The sequence below is a fragment of the Pogona vitticeps genome, chromosome 4 (genome assembly GCF_051106095.1).
Source record: "Pogona vitticeps strain Pit_001003342236 chromosome 4, PviZW2.1, whole genome shotgun sequence".
NCBI classification, from domain to species: Eukaryota; Metazoa; Chordata; class Lepidosauria; order Squamata; family Agamidae; genus Pogona; species Pogona vitticeps.
Window position 1 is genome coordinate 220,038,269 of NC_135786.1, and position 19,339 is coordinate 220,057,607.

Genomic DNA, 19,339 nt, shown 5'->3' on the forward strand with positions numbered 1-19,339 from the left:
CACCACTGACATGGTATTCTCCCTCCGACAGCTGCAGGAGAAATGTAGGGAACAACAACAGCCACTCTTAGTGGCCTTCATAGATCTTACAAAAGCATTTGATCTGGTTAGCAGGGATGGCCTTTTTAAAGTACTTCCCAAGATTAGATGTCCACCTCGTCTCCTTAACATCATCAGATCTTTCCATGAGGGAATGAAATGCACTATAGTTTTTGATGGCTCAACATCAGACCCCTTTGACATCCAAAGCGGAGTAAAACAGGGCTGTGTCCTCGCACCAACACTTTTTGGGATCTTTTTTGCTGTCATGCTGAAGTATGCCTTTGGAGCTGCAACCAAGGGCGTCTATCTCCGGACTAGATCAGATGGAAAGCTCTTTAATCTCTCTAGATTGAGAGCGAAGACCAAAGTCCAACTGAAATGCATGCGGGACTTCCTCTTCGCAGATGATGCAGCCATTGTTGCCCACTCTGTTGAAGACCTCCAACAACTCATGAATCATTTCAGCAAGGCCTGCCAAGACTTTGGACTAACAATCAGCCTGAAGAAAACACAAGTCATGGGCCAGGGCGTGGACTCACCTCCCTCTATTACCATCTCCACACAAGAATTGGAGGTTGTTCATGACTTTGTGTACCTCGGCTCAACCATCTCTGACAACCTCTCTCTAGATGTCGAGCTGGATAAACGCATTGGCAAAGCAGCCACCATGTTCTCTAGACTCACAAAAAGAGTATGGCTCAGTAAGAAGCTGACGACACGTACGAAGATTCAGGTTTATAGAGGCTGTGTTCTAAGCACACTCCTGTACTGCAGTGAGTCATGGACCCTTTGTGCATGGCAGGAGAGGAAGCTGAACACCTTCCATATGCGTTGCCTCCGACGGATTTTTGGCATCACCTGGCAGGACAAAGTTCCAAACAGAGCAGTCCTAGAACGAGCTGGAATTTTCAGCATGAATACATTACTGAAACAGCGACGTCTACATTGGCTCGGGCACGTCGTGAGAATGGCTGATGGTCGGATTCCAAAGGATCTCCTCTATGGAGAATTAGTGCACGGAAAGCGCCCCAGAGGGAGACCACAACTGCGATACAAGGACATCTGCAAGCGAGATCTGAAGGCCTTAGGAATAGACCTCAACAGATGGGAAAACCTGACATCTGAGCGTTCAGCCTGGAGGCAGGAGGTGCATCACGGCCTCTCCCAATTTGAAGAGACCCTTGCCCAGCAGGCCGAGGCAAAGAGGAAGTCACAAAAGCAGCAAAACCAGGGAGCCGGACAGGGGACATACTGGATTTGTCTTCAGTGTGGAAGGGACTGTCACTCTCGAATTGGCCTTTTCAGCCACACTAGGCGCTGTTCCAAGCCCTCCATACAGAGCACGCTACCATAGTCTTTCGAGACTGAAGGATGCCTGTTCTATGATTTCGCTAAACAGCGATTTCAATGGAATGCATTGTCATCGTCTTGCAGGGCACCACTGTACTATTAAAATTAGTAAGGACATTTTCACAGAAACAACTTTCTAGTTTTTCACAAAGGTCACCTGAGAGCAGCAAAGAACGGTTGGTGTGATGACTGACAGTTCCTTTGACTAATGGTACACACTTTTAGATGGGTGAACTATAGAAATGAGACAATCATAGAGCAGCTTTCTTGAGATGCCCCAGAAAGCCAGAAGTGTTCCTTCCTAATATATCTTTCCTTTTCACTGTAAATAACCACAGGTTCTTTAGTGGTGAGGAATAGGGGTGGATTAGAGGACACAGATCAATCTTTGCCAGAAATAGTTAGAAAACTGCTTTTGCTAAAATGAAAAAAAAACAGGAAATGATTTTTCATGGAAAATAAATTGGTGGCATGCTCATATTTTCCTGTGGTATAGATGGGAAGAGGCTAGGCCAAGAATGACCCAGAAATAAGAAAAGTTTATTTTTCCTTTTCCAGTGACATTTGTAAGTTACATAAAATAATACATCTTAATAATTTCACTGGGAAGTCATGGTTCGCTCTAGTGACCACTTACGCAGCAAAAGACAGCAAAATGCCAGGATTATGTCTGCTTCATTTCAGTATGGAAGATCAAGAAAAAAACGTATTACAAATCATGTTGAAATCTTATGTTAAACATATTTCATGGTATATACTATATACATGAGTTGAAGCATTTATATCTGTTTGACGGCAGCCTCACTGATTACGTTATATGAAGATTACATTCATCTTCTTATTCATTTCTCAACTCACTTCCAGTTAGTAAGTGTGTTTGTATAGGCTCTTCTAAATGGGGCAAACACTTCATCCCCCTTTTCTCTGGTTTATTCCTATTCTGGGGTATAGCAGACTTTGTGTCCAATCTTCTTTTTTAAAAATAGATTTGAAAGAACTGCTTCTCTCCAATGAGTTCTAGGAATCCTTTTCTAAATATGTAAGAAATCCCAGCTATAACTTCTTTCTTGTTTGCTTTTCTCTCTCTCTGTTAATTTGAAAGTAATTGAAATATTCCAGTTGGGAAACTCTTGATAACATATTTAAATTATTAGGAAAAGTACCATTGCATGGAACCTCTTGGACCAAACCCTTGAACAAAATAACCCATATTTCCAGAAGTGGCAAAAAAACAGAAGATGGCAGAGAATTTGTTCTTGTAAAACTATTGGGGTGCGTACTGGTGATGTCAATATTTTTCCATCATCCAGATTATATAAACCTTATCATGACAAATGCTCCATCTGTAAGGGTCCTAAGAATCTCTAAGAGATTTTTGCAGGGAGAGGAGAGATTGGTCCCACTATTTCAAATCTTATAATATTTGTTTCCCCCAGTAGAGTTAGCTGAATTTTAACAAATCACCTGCAAAACTTAACAAAGTTTTCTTTGAAAAGCAACTCTCGGAATCTCCAGGTAGTTATGATGGCTGGGAAATTTTGAGCGGTGTAATTCCAAAAATAACTTCCAATTAATGGTTATGTATCCACTAAAAACCCACAGCCATTGGTCTGATGAAGCCCAGACCCATACTGGTCTATCAACTTTTTGGGTGACCCTTGTCTGTCATTCCTTCTGCCCTTCATTGTCAAGAGATTATTAACCTCTGCATGATTTCTTACCTTTGGCACAAGAACAAACGGCTGAAATGGTGCTGCATCACTCTGTGTGCACAATCAACCCCACTGTGCACGTGGAGCTGCATAAAAGACTTCAGCTGATAAATGTTTTTTTTTTAAATGTTGGCATTTCTACTATTTAAGCAAAATGTCTCTGTACAAAACATGTATCTTCCTAGTTTGCGAAGCACACCACACATATAAAGCAGTGGCACAGGGACTGGCTGATTGATTGAAAAAAATGTTATGTCCTGTTCTGATTCTTCAATTTATAAAAGCCTCTGCAGCGAGGCGGCAGCTACCGACACAGTTTGCACAACTAGCACAATTTGTGCCATTTGCACAATTTGCACAATTATTCTTCTTGCAAATATGAAAACTGTCATTGAGCGCTACACTGTCTTGCAGGCAAGGAGAGAAATATTGCTGTTTCCAAGCCGTACGATTGAGAATAAAACAGACAGAGATTAACAGCTGTAGACAGTGAAAGGCAATGGAATTATCAGATTAAAAAGCCTCCTGTATTTACTATTAGCTCAGTATCTCTGCAGTCAACATTTCTCCTGAAATACATTTTTTTTCTGTTCCTTTGCCTCTTTGTTTTTCTTATCTTTATATTCTTCACATAATCCATTCAGAATGTGAACCAGAATCATTTAAAGAAAATGATTGACTTTACCTCAAAAAGCTGTCGTATACCAAGAAGTGGCATTTCCCCCGAACAATCTTTAATTGTAGAGTTCTTTACCAGTAGGTGACAGTCTTGCTCCATAAATCTCTGATGCTATTTCAGGCAAATCCAGTAATAAGGATTTCAGATGGAAACTAAAAGCATAGACTTGCAGTGTCAAGGTAAAAGAGGGGGGGGAAAGCAATTAATGAACTCTGAAGGTAGAACACGAAACTCCAGAACAAGCATAAGACCAGAGCAAAAATTGGATATAAGATTAATCACTGCTAGCTGATCTTCACATTGGTACTATCGGAGAAGAAATACCTCAAAATTTAAAAATATAGAAAGCATGTATTTAAGAGGAAGGAAATCTAGCATGTTGTTGTTTAGTCATTAAGTCATATCCGACTCTTCGTGACCCCATGGACCAGAGCACGCCAGGCCCTCCTGTCTTCCACTGCCTCCCAGAGTTTGGTCAAATTCATGTTGGTAGCTTCGATGACATTGTCCAACCATCTCGTCCTCTGTCATCCCCTTCTCCACTTGCCCTCACACTTTCCCAACATCAGAGTCTGTTCCAAGGAGTCTTCTCTTCTCATGAGATGGCCAAAGTATTGGCTTCTCAGCTTCAGGATCTGTCCTTCCTGTGAGCACTCAGCGTTGATTACTTTCAGAATTGATAGGTTTGTTCTCCTTGCAGTCCAGGGGACTCTCAAGAGTCTCCTCCAGCACCACAGTTCAAAAGCATCAATTCTTCCACAGTCAGCCTTCTTTATGGTCCATCTCTCACTTCCATACATCACTACCTCTTGTCTCTCCTTGCTATTCTTTGGAAGTCTGCGTTCAATTTTCTGTAACTTTCCCTGTCTCAAGGGAAAAACAAGGCAGCAATCCATGAAGGGGAATACTAGTGTGTAGGTGGCAATTATTGAAGTTATATCTATCTCCCCTTACAGTGGTGCCTCGCTTGACAAGGATAATTCATTCCGTTCAAATTGCTGTTAAGCGAAATCCTCATCAAGCGAAACGAAAAAGCCCATTGAAATACATTGAAAACCGGTTCAATGCATTCCAATGGGCTAAATACCTCAGCGTCCAGAGAAGATCCTCCATAGGGCCACCATTTTCGGTGCCTGTAAAGTGAGTAATCTGTTTTAAAACACAGCGGGGAGTCATTTTAAACAGCAGGCAGCCATTTTGAAGACCTGACGATCAGCTGTAAAGATCGTTGTTAAGTGAAAAATCGGTTCCCGAAGCAGGGAACCGATTGTCGTAAAGCTATTTTTGCCTATTAAAACATCATTTTCATCATCAAGCGATTTCCTTGTCTAACAAGGTAATTGTCAAGTGGGGCACTACTGTATCTTCACAGCTGTCTTGCTTTTTTTTTTTAATGGATAGAGAATAAAAATATATACGATATTAAGAGAAATACGTTGTTATATATTATGTTGCTATGCTTGAAGATATTCTTTCCAATTCCAATTGGGTGCTTGGACCATATGTTGTACAAACTGGTGCTATAGTTAAAGTGTTCCCTAAGTTCCCCTAAGTGCCAGGTGCAAGCTGAAGAGGAAGAACCAGTCCTGAATATTCCTCTCTGTTGCAGGAAACAGCTGTGTGTTGACAGGCAGCAGTATGGGAGGCTGCAGTGTAGGAGGCTGGTGACTCCAGTTTCAGTAGAGGCTCAATCACTCTGGGTTTTAGTCTGAACTTTAAAAGAGTCATTGAAACTGTGTCTAGTTTGGGATGTGTGGTTGCATGACTCATAACCAAAATCCAGATGGGATATACAGCCCCATTGACAGCAGAGCCACTAGCCTTCATTGCCTGAACCCTCGAATCCAGCTTGTTGTCCTGTGATGAGGACAGCATCAATGGTGTCAATGTGTGGAAGCAGATAAGGTGTCACGGATAACAAGGGAAAGCTGATGTACAAACACCTGACTTTGCAAGAGTTTGTGTTGCGGCTTTAATTCAATGGAGATACCAGGATCCTGTAAACATGATCATGCAGAGGGACCTCACCCACTGTCACTCTGCTTTGTACTGTATCCTTATTACCAATATACTGCCCTTTTAATTTTTGTGCTTGGTATCAAGTTCCAGTAAAGTAATCCCACAACTGATGTTAAAATAAGAAAAAACCGAACAAAACCCTACCATCCTAGTCTACCAGACTGAGTGCTAAGTAAGTTCTGTAATATTTACTCAGGTGAAGAATGCATATATTTGTTGAGAAATGAACTCATTTAGCCATTGTCCTGTTGTGTAGGTCTGCCTGTACAATGGGAATGATGTCATTATCCATAGTAGATTGCTGCTGATTAATGATTTCACCCCCCCTTTTAAAAAAAAATTATGGTATGGCATGAATTGTACCTTATGAAACCAAGCCAAATGTAACCCAAAACTGGAAAAAAAACCAATGGCAATTTTGTGCTGAGAATGATGTACAGTACAACCAGAGTTATGAAATAGGATCCCAGTAAAACAGGAAGTCCTTCCAGAACAGAATATATAAAATGAATTATTTCAACTGTTTTCTTCATGCTTTGATCTTTTTTTAAAAATAGTGTTAAATTTGTATTTGCTTCAGAGGAATTAAGTGTTATAATGGCAGATTTTACCACTGTGTTTGGAATGTGTTGTATCTAGTAATGTCAGATTTTACTATCACATGTTATTCTGCTACCTTGAATGTCATCTGTCAGAAGGGAGGTATATACTTTGAAATAAATAAATGCAATATGTTTAATTTCTCAACAGCTAAACTTGAGACAAAAGAAGATCAGAGCATATCATAATGATCATCTCCAAGGTAAGAGATGATTTCCCATACCACGTAAAATACAAATAAATAATGTTGGGAAATGTTTAAAAAACTAGGGATGCTCATTCTTGTTCTAAACCTGTGTGATTAGCAGATGCAACAAGTTCTAGCTCTGGGTGCCCCATGAATGTTGCCTCTGCTGTCTTTGTGGGAATAGAGCTGAGCTTTATGATTTCCAAGGACGGGCGATCTGTCAGATTCACTTTTGTCTTCTTCCAGATTTTCTGGATTGGGTTAAATTCTGATCAAAATCATGACTGAAACAAAATTCTTGCCTATCGCTAGTGATTGCCACCACTTGGTCTTGAATCAGATCTAGGAGGGGCAATTACCTAAGTCCTTGATCATCGATTTAGAGCCTTAATAGATAGAGGGTCTGTTCTCCTTAATCAGGTGTAGGCACCATCTGAGTTGCTGATCTCACAGGGCCCCTGGGGGTGCTTTTGTGGCCTTTCCCCATCCCAGCTATCTCATACATCCCACATTTTAAATTTATTTTTTTTAAAATTGTTCACATTCCCCTTTTTACATTCTAGAGGCTGTGAGAGAGGAGCACTCTTGCAATATTTAAAAGTCAACAGTATCTCTAAGGTCTCTTATATTTCCTCCAATTTGTTTTGCATCATTGTTTGTTTGTTTGTTTGTTTGTTTGTTTGTTTGTTTGTTTGTTTATTTATTTATTTATTTATTTATTTATTTATTTGATTTTTACCCCGCCCCTCTAGACAACGTCTACTCGGGGCGGCTTACATCAGTTAAAACAAGTTAAAAAACATATAAAATGCATTTATGCTAATTAGTTCTAAACAAAAGGTTTCCAAGATGGTAGTATACAAAAAAGAAAAAAGAAAAAAAAGATAGAGAAAGAGAAAAGGAAAATGACTTAATTGACTGGGGGGGGGTAGGCCTGTTTAAACAACCAAATTTTTAATTGGCTTTTGAAAACCCCCAGCGAGGGTGCCAGCCAGATTTCAGTGAGGAGTGTGTTCCACAGCTGAGGGGCAACCGCCGAGAAGACCCGGTTTCTTGTTTTCTCCTTCCGGGCCTCCCTCAGCGTCAGTCCCCTCAGCCATCCCTGCTGTCTATGTCGGGTGACTCGGGTAGATCTGGGTGGGAGGAGGCGATCTGCCAAATACTGAGGTCCCAAACCGTTTAGGGCTTTATATGCAATCGTTAATACTTTGAAGTCAATGCGGAAACGAATAGGTAACCAGTGCAGTGCAGCCAGAGTGGGGGAGATGTGTTGGTGTTTTCTCACCCCACTAATAAACCTGGCTGCTGCATTCTGGACCATCTGGAGTTTCCGCATGAGCCTCAAAGGCAGCCCCACGTAGAGTGCATTACAATGGTCTAGTCTCGAGATTACAAGCGCGTGGACTAGAGTAGTGAGGGCCCCCCGATCAAGATATGGCCGCAGCTGGGCAATCCACCATAGATGAAAATAGGCAGAACGGACCACGGACGCCACCTGGGTTTCCTAATTATAAGAATTAGGGGGGCATTTTTATTGTATACTGTACGCAGACACAAACATATATAGTGTATACTGTAATACATACATAGATACATACATAGATACATAGATACATAGATATATAGATACATACGTGTGTGTGTGTGTGTTTGTGTGTGTGGTGTGTGTGTGTGTAAAGAAAAATGCAAATTAGACTCTTTGGCTGTGCCATTCTCTCTCTGTCTTCTCCCTCCTGGGAACAGTGGGCCTTGGCAAAACAGAAAAATGGTACTCAGCTCTGCTGAGGTAACTCAGCCTATTCTTACGGCATCACGTTCTGCACTGATGTGTTGGCATTCTTCCCAACACCCATGTAATGATGCTGCTGTCTCTGCACAATTGCTTTCTCTGCAAAACTTTTGTCATTTTCACTCCCTCTGAAAAGCATGGTTAGTTTTGAGTATGCCTTTGTTCCGGGAGGCAGTATTAAGCACTATGACACTTCCTATTTGACGCTGATGCCTAAGGACAGCTGCCAGGCCAGAGGCTTTCCATTAGCACTGATGCAACAAGCAACCTCCCCCCCCCAAAAAAAAAGCCCCAGAAGGGAAGCTACAGTGGAGAAGTGGTGTTCTTGAATAATTTTTAAAAACATCTTAAAAACTTTCCTGAAGATAAGTGGCTTTTCTAATGAGAAGAGAAGTGGCTCTTTAAAAGGATGCTTGGTCTCAAGTCACAGTAAATCTGCTGCTCCTTCAGTCGGAGTGGGTGGTGGAATCTTCCCACCCACCCACCCCCCCGATCTGGAAGAAGTCTTATGTGTGTCCGCTATCTTATTGGAGTTCCTCCTTTATGAGGAAAGAATTGTAGCTTAGAAATAAACACAGATGGATATTCTTGGTGGCCTCTCCCAGGCTGCAAGATTACCTTGGTATTTTCTTTCTGTCAGCAAGCAATGGCCTTTGCATTCAGGCAAGCCTGTGGCGTTTGGTGCTTTCAAGAAGGAGTAATCATGGCTTGATCTGCCTTTGCAGCAAAGATGAAAAATATGAACCAAGTTTTTTTTCTCCCAGCAAAATTGCAAGAGATCCACCCCTTCCCCATTAATTATGAAGAGAATTCACCCATGTTCAGAACTAGTTGTTGTGCTTTTGTGCATATGCGCATTATTGGAAAATTCAATATGCATTACTTCCTTGTACACAAATGCAATGAGAACAGCACTGAATGAGTTTTGTTTCTTTCTTTCTGATCAGTTGCTCTGCCCTTTTTCTGAGCTGGCTTGCTGATTCTCCCTGTCTGGAAAAACACAATTCACAGATTTTAAAAGTTACTTTGGTTCCTTTTTGCCATTTATCATAAAGTCACTTCAGGGCATAGAATGCTACCCATGATTGGATAGGAGAAATTAGCCATGGCAACATTAAATTTAGGACCCATAGCTTTAAATTTTCATTGATCGTCATGCAGTAAAAATTTCATCTACATTTCCTGTATGGTCAATTTGTAAAAACTGAACAAGTTCTTACATATGCCAGGGGACATATTTGTAGTATTTACCTGTTATTTCCAGTGGGATTGATATACAGTTTTCTAAATCTGAGGGCCTGCTTATGAAAAGATCCCCAGTTCATAATTGTGTGTTTCATATTTCCAGACTAGTGAGAATTACCTGAGGCAATGCTGCCTGGGTTTGGATTTTCTTTATGCAAGTTCAAACCTAATCTTGAGGAAAATATGTATTTCCTCTGCTTTATGTGTTTCTCTCTCACAATTGAATTTCCCGATAGATACGTATCTTAGCATAAAGACTTCAACGATGAATCACAAAACAAAATATATCAACTACAAGATGAAGAGACACTTAAAAAAAAAACTGGGGTGTTATAACCGACATCTTTCATTACATGAGGGAACACCTTTACTAAAAGCATCTCAATGTTTTGTCTGCTTTGATTCTGATATACCACTTAGTGGTATATCTGTAATTTTTGCCTTTCTAGATAGCTTAGTGCTGGATCGCTCATTGGCTTAGGTCTCTGGCTGCAGAGCCAGAGGTTGGAAATTCAATTCCCCACTGTGCCTGGTTGAGAGGGGCTGCATTCGATAATCGAGAGGGTCCCTTCCAGATCTGCAGTTCAAAGGTTATTATTATTCTAAGGTTTCCCCCTATAGAATTGTTCTCTAAAATAATATCCATGGAACTATATCTGTGAAGATTCTCAGCCATACGGGTGTGGTTATCTGGAAGTTGAAACATGGCAACTGGACCTCTTTCTCGTTAGGTTGAAACGTTTCACTACTCATCCAAGCAGCTTCTTCATTCTGGGAATAGTTGGTAAGAGATCACCGATATAGCCTCCCTAATGTCTGTGTCCCTAATCCTTCTGGAGATGGATGAAAGGGCAGCATGATAAATAATATGATAACCAAGATGTACTCATTTTAGACCAAGAAGATAAATGGTTTGAGAGAGGAGTCAGGGAGGCCATACATGTGCATATAGAAAATCCCTCGCTCAACAGGGGTGCAGGCCTTAGATACAATCTGCCTCCTATTTATCATGCTGTCCTTTTATTGTCCCCAGAAGGATTAAGGACACAAACAAGAAAGATAACTGTTAACGACCATCAATTACCCATGACAATGGTTGGAGAAGGATTGCAGAAGTGGGGTTATCCCTCACCCCCAGTCCTTTGTCCTTCTAAGGACCCTATTCTGACCAGGGGGAAGAGAAACCAATGTGGAGGATATATCAGGGATCTCCTACCGCAGTGGTGTCGAACTGTGGCCCTCCAGATGTTCTTCGCCTTCAACTCCCAGAAATCCTGGCCAGCAGAGGTGGTGGTGAAGGCTTCTGGGAGTTGAAGTCCAAGAACATCTGGAGGGCCACAGTTCGACACCACTGTCCTACCAACTCTCCTCAGACTGAAGAAGTTGCTTGGATGAGTAGTGAAATGTTTCATCCTAACAGGAAAGAAATCCAGTTGCCATGACTCAACGTCCAAATAGCAATGGAACCATTTACCTCGAGAGGTGGCGAGTGCACCAGCACTGGAGGCATTCAAGATAAATTCAGACAACCATCTGTCAGATCTACTCTTATTTGGTTTTCTGCACCGACCAGGGTTTGGGACTTGATGGCCTTATAGGCTCCATCCAACTTCATTATTCTATGATTGTCTGAAGAGTTGTATCTTTAAATGGAAAATTGCTGTTTGTTGGACCTGTATCATATAGGGGACATGTGTGTGTACATGAAGATACCTTTTGTGAGTCTTTTCATATGAACTCTATATTTAACAGATACAAATGCCATGGAATATTTTACTCAACATGACCATTGGCTGAGTGATTGTAGGAGTTCTGGATCCAAGCTCAGCAGGAGGTAGTAGGAGAACAAGAAATGAGAATTCTTACAAGGAAGAAGTTTGCGGTGCTAAATTCCAAAGAAAAAGCTCTGAATCTTCAAAGTCAGGGCTGACCCAAGATGTTTTCCTTTTTTCAAACAAAAGACAAGGGGGCTTCATGATTTCTGCACAGAAGACAAACGGAATTGCAATTGAGGCTTATTTTAGCACTGATGATGAGGCTGTATTCTCTATTACACTTGAGGGCAAGCTAGTTTATGGGCCTCCATCCAGCCAAATACACTCAGCTCTGTCTTCAAGCACAAAGGAATGCTTGAGATGATGTTCTCCAGCACCTGTCATGTGAAGTGATTGCCTCACTCTGCCTAATGAAAGGGCTGGTTGACTTTAGATGTTTTCCACCATCAGCTAACTTACATGTAGATGAGTCTTTCTCAAGCAGTGGTACATATCCCAAGGTTACTGAAGGAATCTCCAGTTGCAAGAAAGGATCCCAAGAATTTATTCACCCTCAATCCAGATGGAGAAAGAAGTGATTCTATCCTTCATTAAGTTACAATTGCAGTGTAACTTAATTATGTCTTTTTTGATGGAAAGGAAATAAGTTGCAAGCAACTTGTGTTAAGAAACCATCTGCTTCCAAGCTCTGAGAAGATCAGTGCTAGCAGAGAAGCAGCCCTGACTTATCTACAGTCTTTCCCTCCAATGTGCAGTTTCCTGGTGGTGTTGGTTTTTTTTTCCAAGTGTACTTTCTTATTTCATGTAGGATGACAGTGAGGTCAGCAAGGGTTGCCTCTGCATGAACTCTGAGCATCTTTCATTTGCAGTTTCCAGGAGTTCTACGGCTGATGTCAAGGGGTGCACAAAGTGATCCCTGAAGGTAAAAAGTCAAAGACCATGGCTGAAGGAAAGAGCTCTTCAGTTTCTTATGTAGTTCAGTTTCTCAATAGGGGGGAGGAAGCTCTCCCTTTTCCCAAGAAGTCTTTTTAATATTCTTTAAGAATCCAGAGTTCCACAAGAACGGTGAGCTCTATAAACAATGACAGGCTGAGCAAGAAGTACATCATAGTTATGTGGGTAGAATTGATTCACTGTCAGCATTGGCTAAGAGCCTGCATGAATAAAGCTGACACCAGGGTGTGTGATTGACCAGCACGCCAACCAAAAGTCAGGAGGCACACTTTGAGAGCAAATACAGAACAACCCTTCTGAACTGAATGATGCCATCATTTAAGACACAGAAGCATCTTTGGGTTTACTTTTGAAGTTTCCTCTTTTGCAGGAATTGCAAAAGATGTTACTCTTTTTCTGGGCTGAATCTTCTGCCTAGCATGAGCAACAGCCATGCTGGATGGGAAAAGCCTGGGAGTGCTAGTCCAGAAAAGTAAAGTCTTGTGCTCCGTTCTTTGGGGTTTTGCTCTGGTTTTAATATTACCAATGAGCTACCGCCTCTCCCTGTTTCACTTACTTTAAGAAAATGATGGCAAAAATTAATAGCACTGTGCTGCCTAATTTGCAATTGGGATACTCAACAAAACACTAAATGAATGAGTTCAACTCAATGCCCCCTTCAGCATGGCATGCAGAGAGAGCATTATACATTATAGAGAGCCTGTAATTAGAACAGAAATTACATGAGTGCTGCAGACCTGTGACTGAGGCAGCCTTTTGGTTTTGAGCAAAGAAACTTCAGAGGATGTTCCCCACGATTAGGTCCAAAGAATTATGTGATTTGTGAACTCCGGAAATAGACTGTGACACACTATCTGTAACATTTGTTTTGTCTCTTGAAAGGCAAGAAGTATTTTGTCTAATTAGTGCATATAAGATGGACCACCAGAGAATGTCAAAAGTCTATAGGGTTAGGAAAAAGTCCTTCTTCAAACTCTATCTCCCTTCTTAGATTTGACAGCAATGGTGTAGTGCAGTGGTCCCCAACCTTGGGCCTCCAGATGTTCTTGGACTTCAACTCCCAGAAATCCTGGCCAGCAGAGGTGGTGGTGAAGTTTTCGAGGAGTTGTAGTCCAAGAACATCTGGAGGCCCAAGGTTGGGGACCACTGGTGTAGTGGAGTCAGGACTTCTGAGGTCAAAACCTAAGGTCTTTCTAATGAACAGGGACTATAACACCATCCACTGCCCCACTGAGGATTTCCTGTTTCCTCTGATCTTAGCACTAATCTTCTCAGTAGTTGGGATAGAAATGGATTTTCCTAGAAACGTTATATTGTTGAAAGTTATCTTTATTGCAGTGCAAAGTACTTGAGGGTGGTTTGCTACTAAATGGGCAAGCAAGAACCAGTAACTTTACAAAAGACCTATTGTAGACACTTGTTGATATGGGCAATTCAGCTGCTTGAATTGTTCATTCTCAGGGAGAAGGAGGCTAGCTGTAAAGACTGTCATGAGGAGCATGTTAACTTTTACTGCTATGCCACTGGTTGTACCAGGCTAGACAGATCAATAAATTAACTCAGTGTAAGGCAGCTTCCTCTGTTCCTATGAGTGGCAATGAGCAGGATATTCAGATGTAAGCACATCTGTAAATGCATAGTTCCTAGACAAGTATTAGAGAGTCCTAGGCAATTCACTTATCAAGTGGGCATAGAAAGCTCACATTACCATAAAGCAACATCATAGCTGTGTGACTGCGAAAACATCACCTATTCCTTCTCCAAATTTCCCAACCAATTACTATTAATTAATTGCACTCACACCCAAACCACCTTTTGGTTTAACAAGACAGTCTTCCATGTGCACTCTCAGGTTCAAACATGCTGGTGTCAATAATTCAAAAGATTTGCATTTATGGGGTGCACTAAAAATGAACAGTTTTCTTTAAAAGATGCTTTGGAGACACATTAAAAGTACAATTGGAAAACTGCTCCAGAACACTTCACTTGTTCTGGAACAAAGCTACTGATAAGATAACAAGGCAGAACTCCTTCCATTTTTGTGCCATATTTTGTGAGAAAGAGTAAATGATGATACAATGATGTAATACGAACATACCAAAAAAAAGTAAAAAATGTAGTGAATTCTCAAATGCTGATTGTGTTGTATTTTACCTCTAATGTTAACTGACAGAAAGATATCACAAAATACATGTGGAAACTTGTGTTAGGCAAATGAGAATAGAAGTCTGTTGTACAATAGAGGCTTTTACAGAATATTATGATAGCAGACTGCTGGGGCACTGAAAAGCTATTCTTGCCCTTTACAGAAGGACCAGCATGCTTTCGCAGAGATGAGCTATGCCACCTGGTCACTATCATAGCTCTACCTTATACTAGTGATGGCTTGGCCTTGGAGATAAGTTGTTTTGATTTGCTTAAAAGATAAATACAGGATGAAATCACACAAAGTGGTATGAGACACACACATTACTGAATGGAGAGACATCTTATCCAAAGAGGACATGAATCATGAGACATTCAGCGGAACATGATGCCAGGTGAATGTCCTTAGAGCACCAAAAAGATAACAGTGTGACACTGAAAGCCAGCAATGGATTTCATATAAGGCTGGGTTAGAAAATGTTTTTCTCTGTATGTTAATAACATGCTTAGATACTTGGAAATGCCTTTCATTTTATGTTTTCTTATTAAACAAAATCTCATGTTCTTTCATGTATTTTTAAAAATGCTTTTAAAGTTTTTGGAGTGATACTTCTTTTGTACTTTAAATGAAATATTATAAAGAGATATTCTCTTTCATATGCCTTTTACATGTGTCCTTTAAATAAGGTCCTTTATTTTGATTGAAATATGACTAACGTCCTTGTCTGGACTTTTGTAGCTAAAAGTTTTCACTTGAGATGCATTGTCTAACTTAAGGATTTGGTTAGAACTTAAGGTCTGTTTTAATATAGTCTTAAGTATTTGTACCCATAGTTTTCCCCCTCATAACTATAAGACTATATTTGATATTTTTGGATTTGTTATTTTTTAGTATAGAACCTAGAAATGATGTAATATAACATGTTTTGAAGAACAGTGGAATTATTGCAACAATGAAAATACTTGTAATCAGATACCCAGATGAGTTTGGAAATGCTTGTCACTGTCTGTCCGGATACATTCTGGGATTAACCCTTTACTGGGATAATGACAGCAATGATGAATCACAGGCATCTGTTTATTGCCCAGGAGGTCAATAAATCTCAGTAGGACTACTGGGTAGTCAGGCATTCTTATCAGGTTCTGACACTGGGAAATGTCATCTGAAAAGGGCCATGTCAGTAACAGATGTGTTATTTAGGTAATGTGATGAGATCTTTCTCTATGGTTATTTTCAGATTCACTATTGGCTTGGGGATGAGGAGTTGTGAGTGGCAGAGAGGTTAGCTTAAGTCCCAGGCTGGTCTGTTCCTGGAATAAACACATGAGGTCTATACAATTAAGGGTGCTATTCTCTGCAAAGCTCAGAAAATTTACCATTTTGGTCTGTAACTCACAGAATCCCCAAGGAACATCCAACATCTGGGGGATCCTATCAACTGTTATCTAAAAGCAACTTTTCCTATCTCTGATTCTTTGTTGCAACTGCCCAACTGCCAATTAACCTAGCTGTTAATTGAATCCACTTACTAAAGCAATACAGGTGTTTTTTTTTTACCTGTAGCATGTGGCTTCTTCTTGTTAATGGGGCTCATTATTTTAGTATTCAAAGAAATGGTAACACAACCAGGTTGATATTTTTAAAGCTAATGAGCCCCTCATTAGCATCTGAATATTGCTGTTAACAAGGTGAGTTTTTTTCCATAGTGATTTATGATGCTGAATTTGTTAATATAATCCACAAATCAATCCCATTTTTCACATCTTCTTGTGCACTTTAATGCAAAGACCTGGGTGGTCTCAGAATGATATGGTATGGGTTTTGTTGCAGAAATATTTTGACACACCTTCTGTGAATGAACCAAATTGACTTAAAATGAAGAGATAAGGGAGGAAAGCAGGGTTGAAGAACTTTTCTTTGGGAAGCAGTGAGATTAACATTTTCCTCTGATTTTCTCTTAAATTAGAGAGTGGGACAGCATAGTACTTATGTCTACATACAAGGAATCTGATTCACAGATTTTTGTGAAAGATAGTGGATTATTTGGTAATTGGGCATATTAGCATTAAAATAAAGACTAGAATCCTGTTTGTGTTTGTAGAGAAATTGTGCAGCCCACTAGCTAATCATGACTAATAGACAAGATGCTGGTCCCCTGTCAACAGTGTGCCTGATCACATGCCGGATTGTGTACCCAACACATGACCTGACTCTTAACCAGACAGCTGCAATTAACTACAGCAGATTATGCAATTCCACAGAGACAAATAGGATTCAGGCTGTGCAAAGGGAAAACTTAAGAGTTTCAGTCGAGTTGATGGTTGATATACACAATTTTGATCATACCACTTATACAAAAGTGAAGAAAACAAGTATCCTCCCACAACTTCAGGTAGTTTAAGACAATGAACCCCATTATCTATGATATTCAGGATTTTGGCTGTGGCTGATGGATCCTGTAGATGATTACATCTGGAAGGTTGCTGCTTGGAGGAGATTGGGTGAGTTTAATCAATGCAATTTTTTACGTTACTGATTTCAGAAACATTAATTCAGCAATTGAGTTATTCTGTTTTCTCTAGCTGGAATTAGCAATTGGATTTTGGTTGGAGTGTTGAGCTTAGAGTAAGGAGACCTGGCTCCAAATCCTGATCAGACTCCGCTTCACATCCCAACTTGGGATCTGAATAAACCATCTAAATGTTGGCAGTGTGATTCCCTGGATGCGTCTATCAGTCATATGCTGTGTCTGTGCACAGTTATAAGCTCATTTTGGAGAGGAGCTATTGTACTCATTAATTTTGTACTGCACTAACCATTGATATTCCTTGATGCTTATGTACACCTGCTTCTTGGAGATTAACCACTGGCCAGTATGGGAAAAGCAGGCAGGGGGAGGTTTAAAATGCAGATTGATGGGAAGGTGGAAGAGATTTTTTCTCTCTCTCTTTCTTTATCTGTCTCTTTTAGAGAAAAGGTACATGTTCTCCTCCTCACCATCAACAGAAAACTCCTTTCTTTTAGAATATCCGTTCTCAGTGCCATGTATGGCAATGGAGAAATGATTTATAATTGTTGGTTAGGTTCTCTCCAATTAAGTTTGCCCCCTCCCTTACAGCAACTACAGACTGGGTCTGCATACAATCCCATAACCCAAAGATTCTTGCCTTAGTCAATTACAGTCAGCTCAGATGCCATCACTGTATATATAAAGTTGGCCAATCACTGATGTCAAAAAGGTTGACTGTAAGACACTCAACGTGCTGCTATCTTACATGCCTTTCTATGTGTGAGCAGCTGCTCTCATATATGGAAGTAATACAATGAAAACCCTGAATATAAGCTATTGTTTAGATTAGAACTCTCAGAATCATGAAGGCAGAAAGGCTACCAGCCAGGGGATCTACTGGAAAAAATGGAGGGTGGGGAGGGCAAAGTCTGTTAATGATACATATGTATTTATTTAATTTATATACCAGCCATTGCTACTCTGGGTGGTGTATAGCACCAATGAAGAAACATAATTTATATAACATAAATTACATAAAATTTAACTACAACAAACTAGCATTCTCATTGCAGATAAGAAGACCGGTGGCAGAATAAATGTTGCACAGTATAATGTGTATCTCTCCTTCGTCCTCTATCCCAGTTAATTGGAGAGAAGCTAACCATAAGCTTCTCTACAAAACTCTGATTTGAGATGCTTTTTAAAGGCATGAAGGAAGGGCACCTGATGTAATTCCTGGGGTGTTGCATTTCAAAAGGAGGTTGACTCAGCTGAGAAAGACTGGCTTCAAGTTGATGTTTTCCCAACCTATCAAGGTGCCAATATTAGAAGGTATGAGGTCTATGAGGACTGACTCAGAAGAGCATTTGAACCTGACACAAGACAGTCAAGCCATTAGTCCAAAACTGTATTTTCCCTAGCTCTGGCAAAGATCTGTTTCAGCAGATGCAGGAGCAAAGAAAAACAATGATTCTGGAAACTGTGGATCTGTGTACCAGACTGAACAGACCAGTCTATGTCAGACCCTGCCAGTTTCATATGCATTCACTCAAAAGCCTGTCTGAGTGACTCTTCTGCATAATGTCTACACATTATTTAATTGTTGATCTGACTGTAATTTTTTGCCAGTGTAGATTTAAAGAAATACAAACTCATCTTTTTAATAATGCAATTTAATGCAATTTCCCCCAATGTTGTACCAAACAATGTATCCAGATTCATTCTTCTTTGTAAAAACCACACTTCAAACTTGGTTCCATTGCCTAAACAGGCATGAAACAAAATGAGCACTAGTGAAGTTGCCAGGAATCTGAGAATAAGATGTTTAGATTGGATTTTTGCATGCTTTTCTTATTCCATGTTTATGTCTCCCTCTCTTTTATAAGTTTTCCTATGGAATGAATTCAGGGATGTCGTCAATTTGCTTTGCAGTAGCAAAACTGGAAAACAAGACATTTGTGCTTCTTACCAAATGCCAGGATAATTAAAATATCTAATTAATCAAAACTTAATAATGTTCACATTCAGTGTATTCCCTGAAGCTTTACAACATGTGCTCTGCCATTTTGTAATCTGGGTGAACAAGCGAAGAACAGAAGACACCTCACAAAGGTCAAATAACTGGATGGAACCTTTAAATATGAAACTGATAGATTAAAGGGAACCCTTCTAAACAAAATAGCTTATGTTTAGGGATCATCTAGCTTTGTTTTATAAGGAGTCATCCAAAAGTAGATACATACAGGTTCAGAAATTAGAAAAATGGTTATTTCAGAGTCTGCCAAATCCCCCTGATCAGCATTGCTATTAGTCCAAAACTGTATTTTCTCCT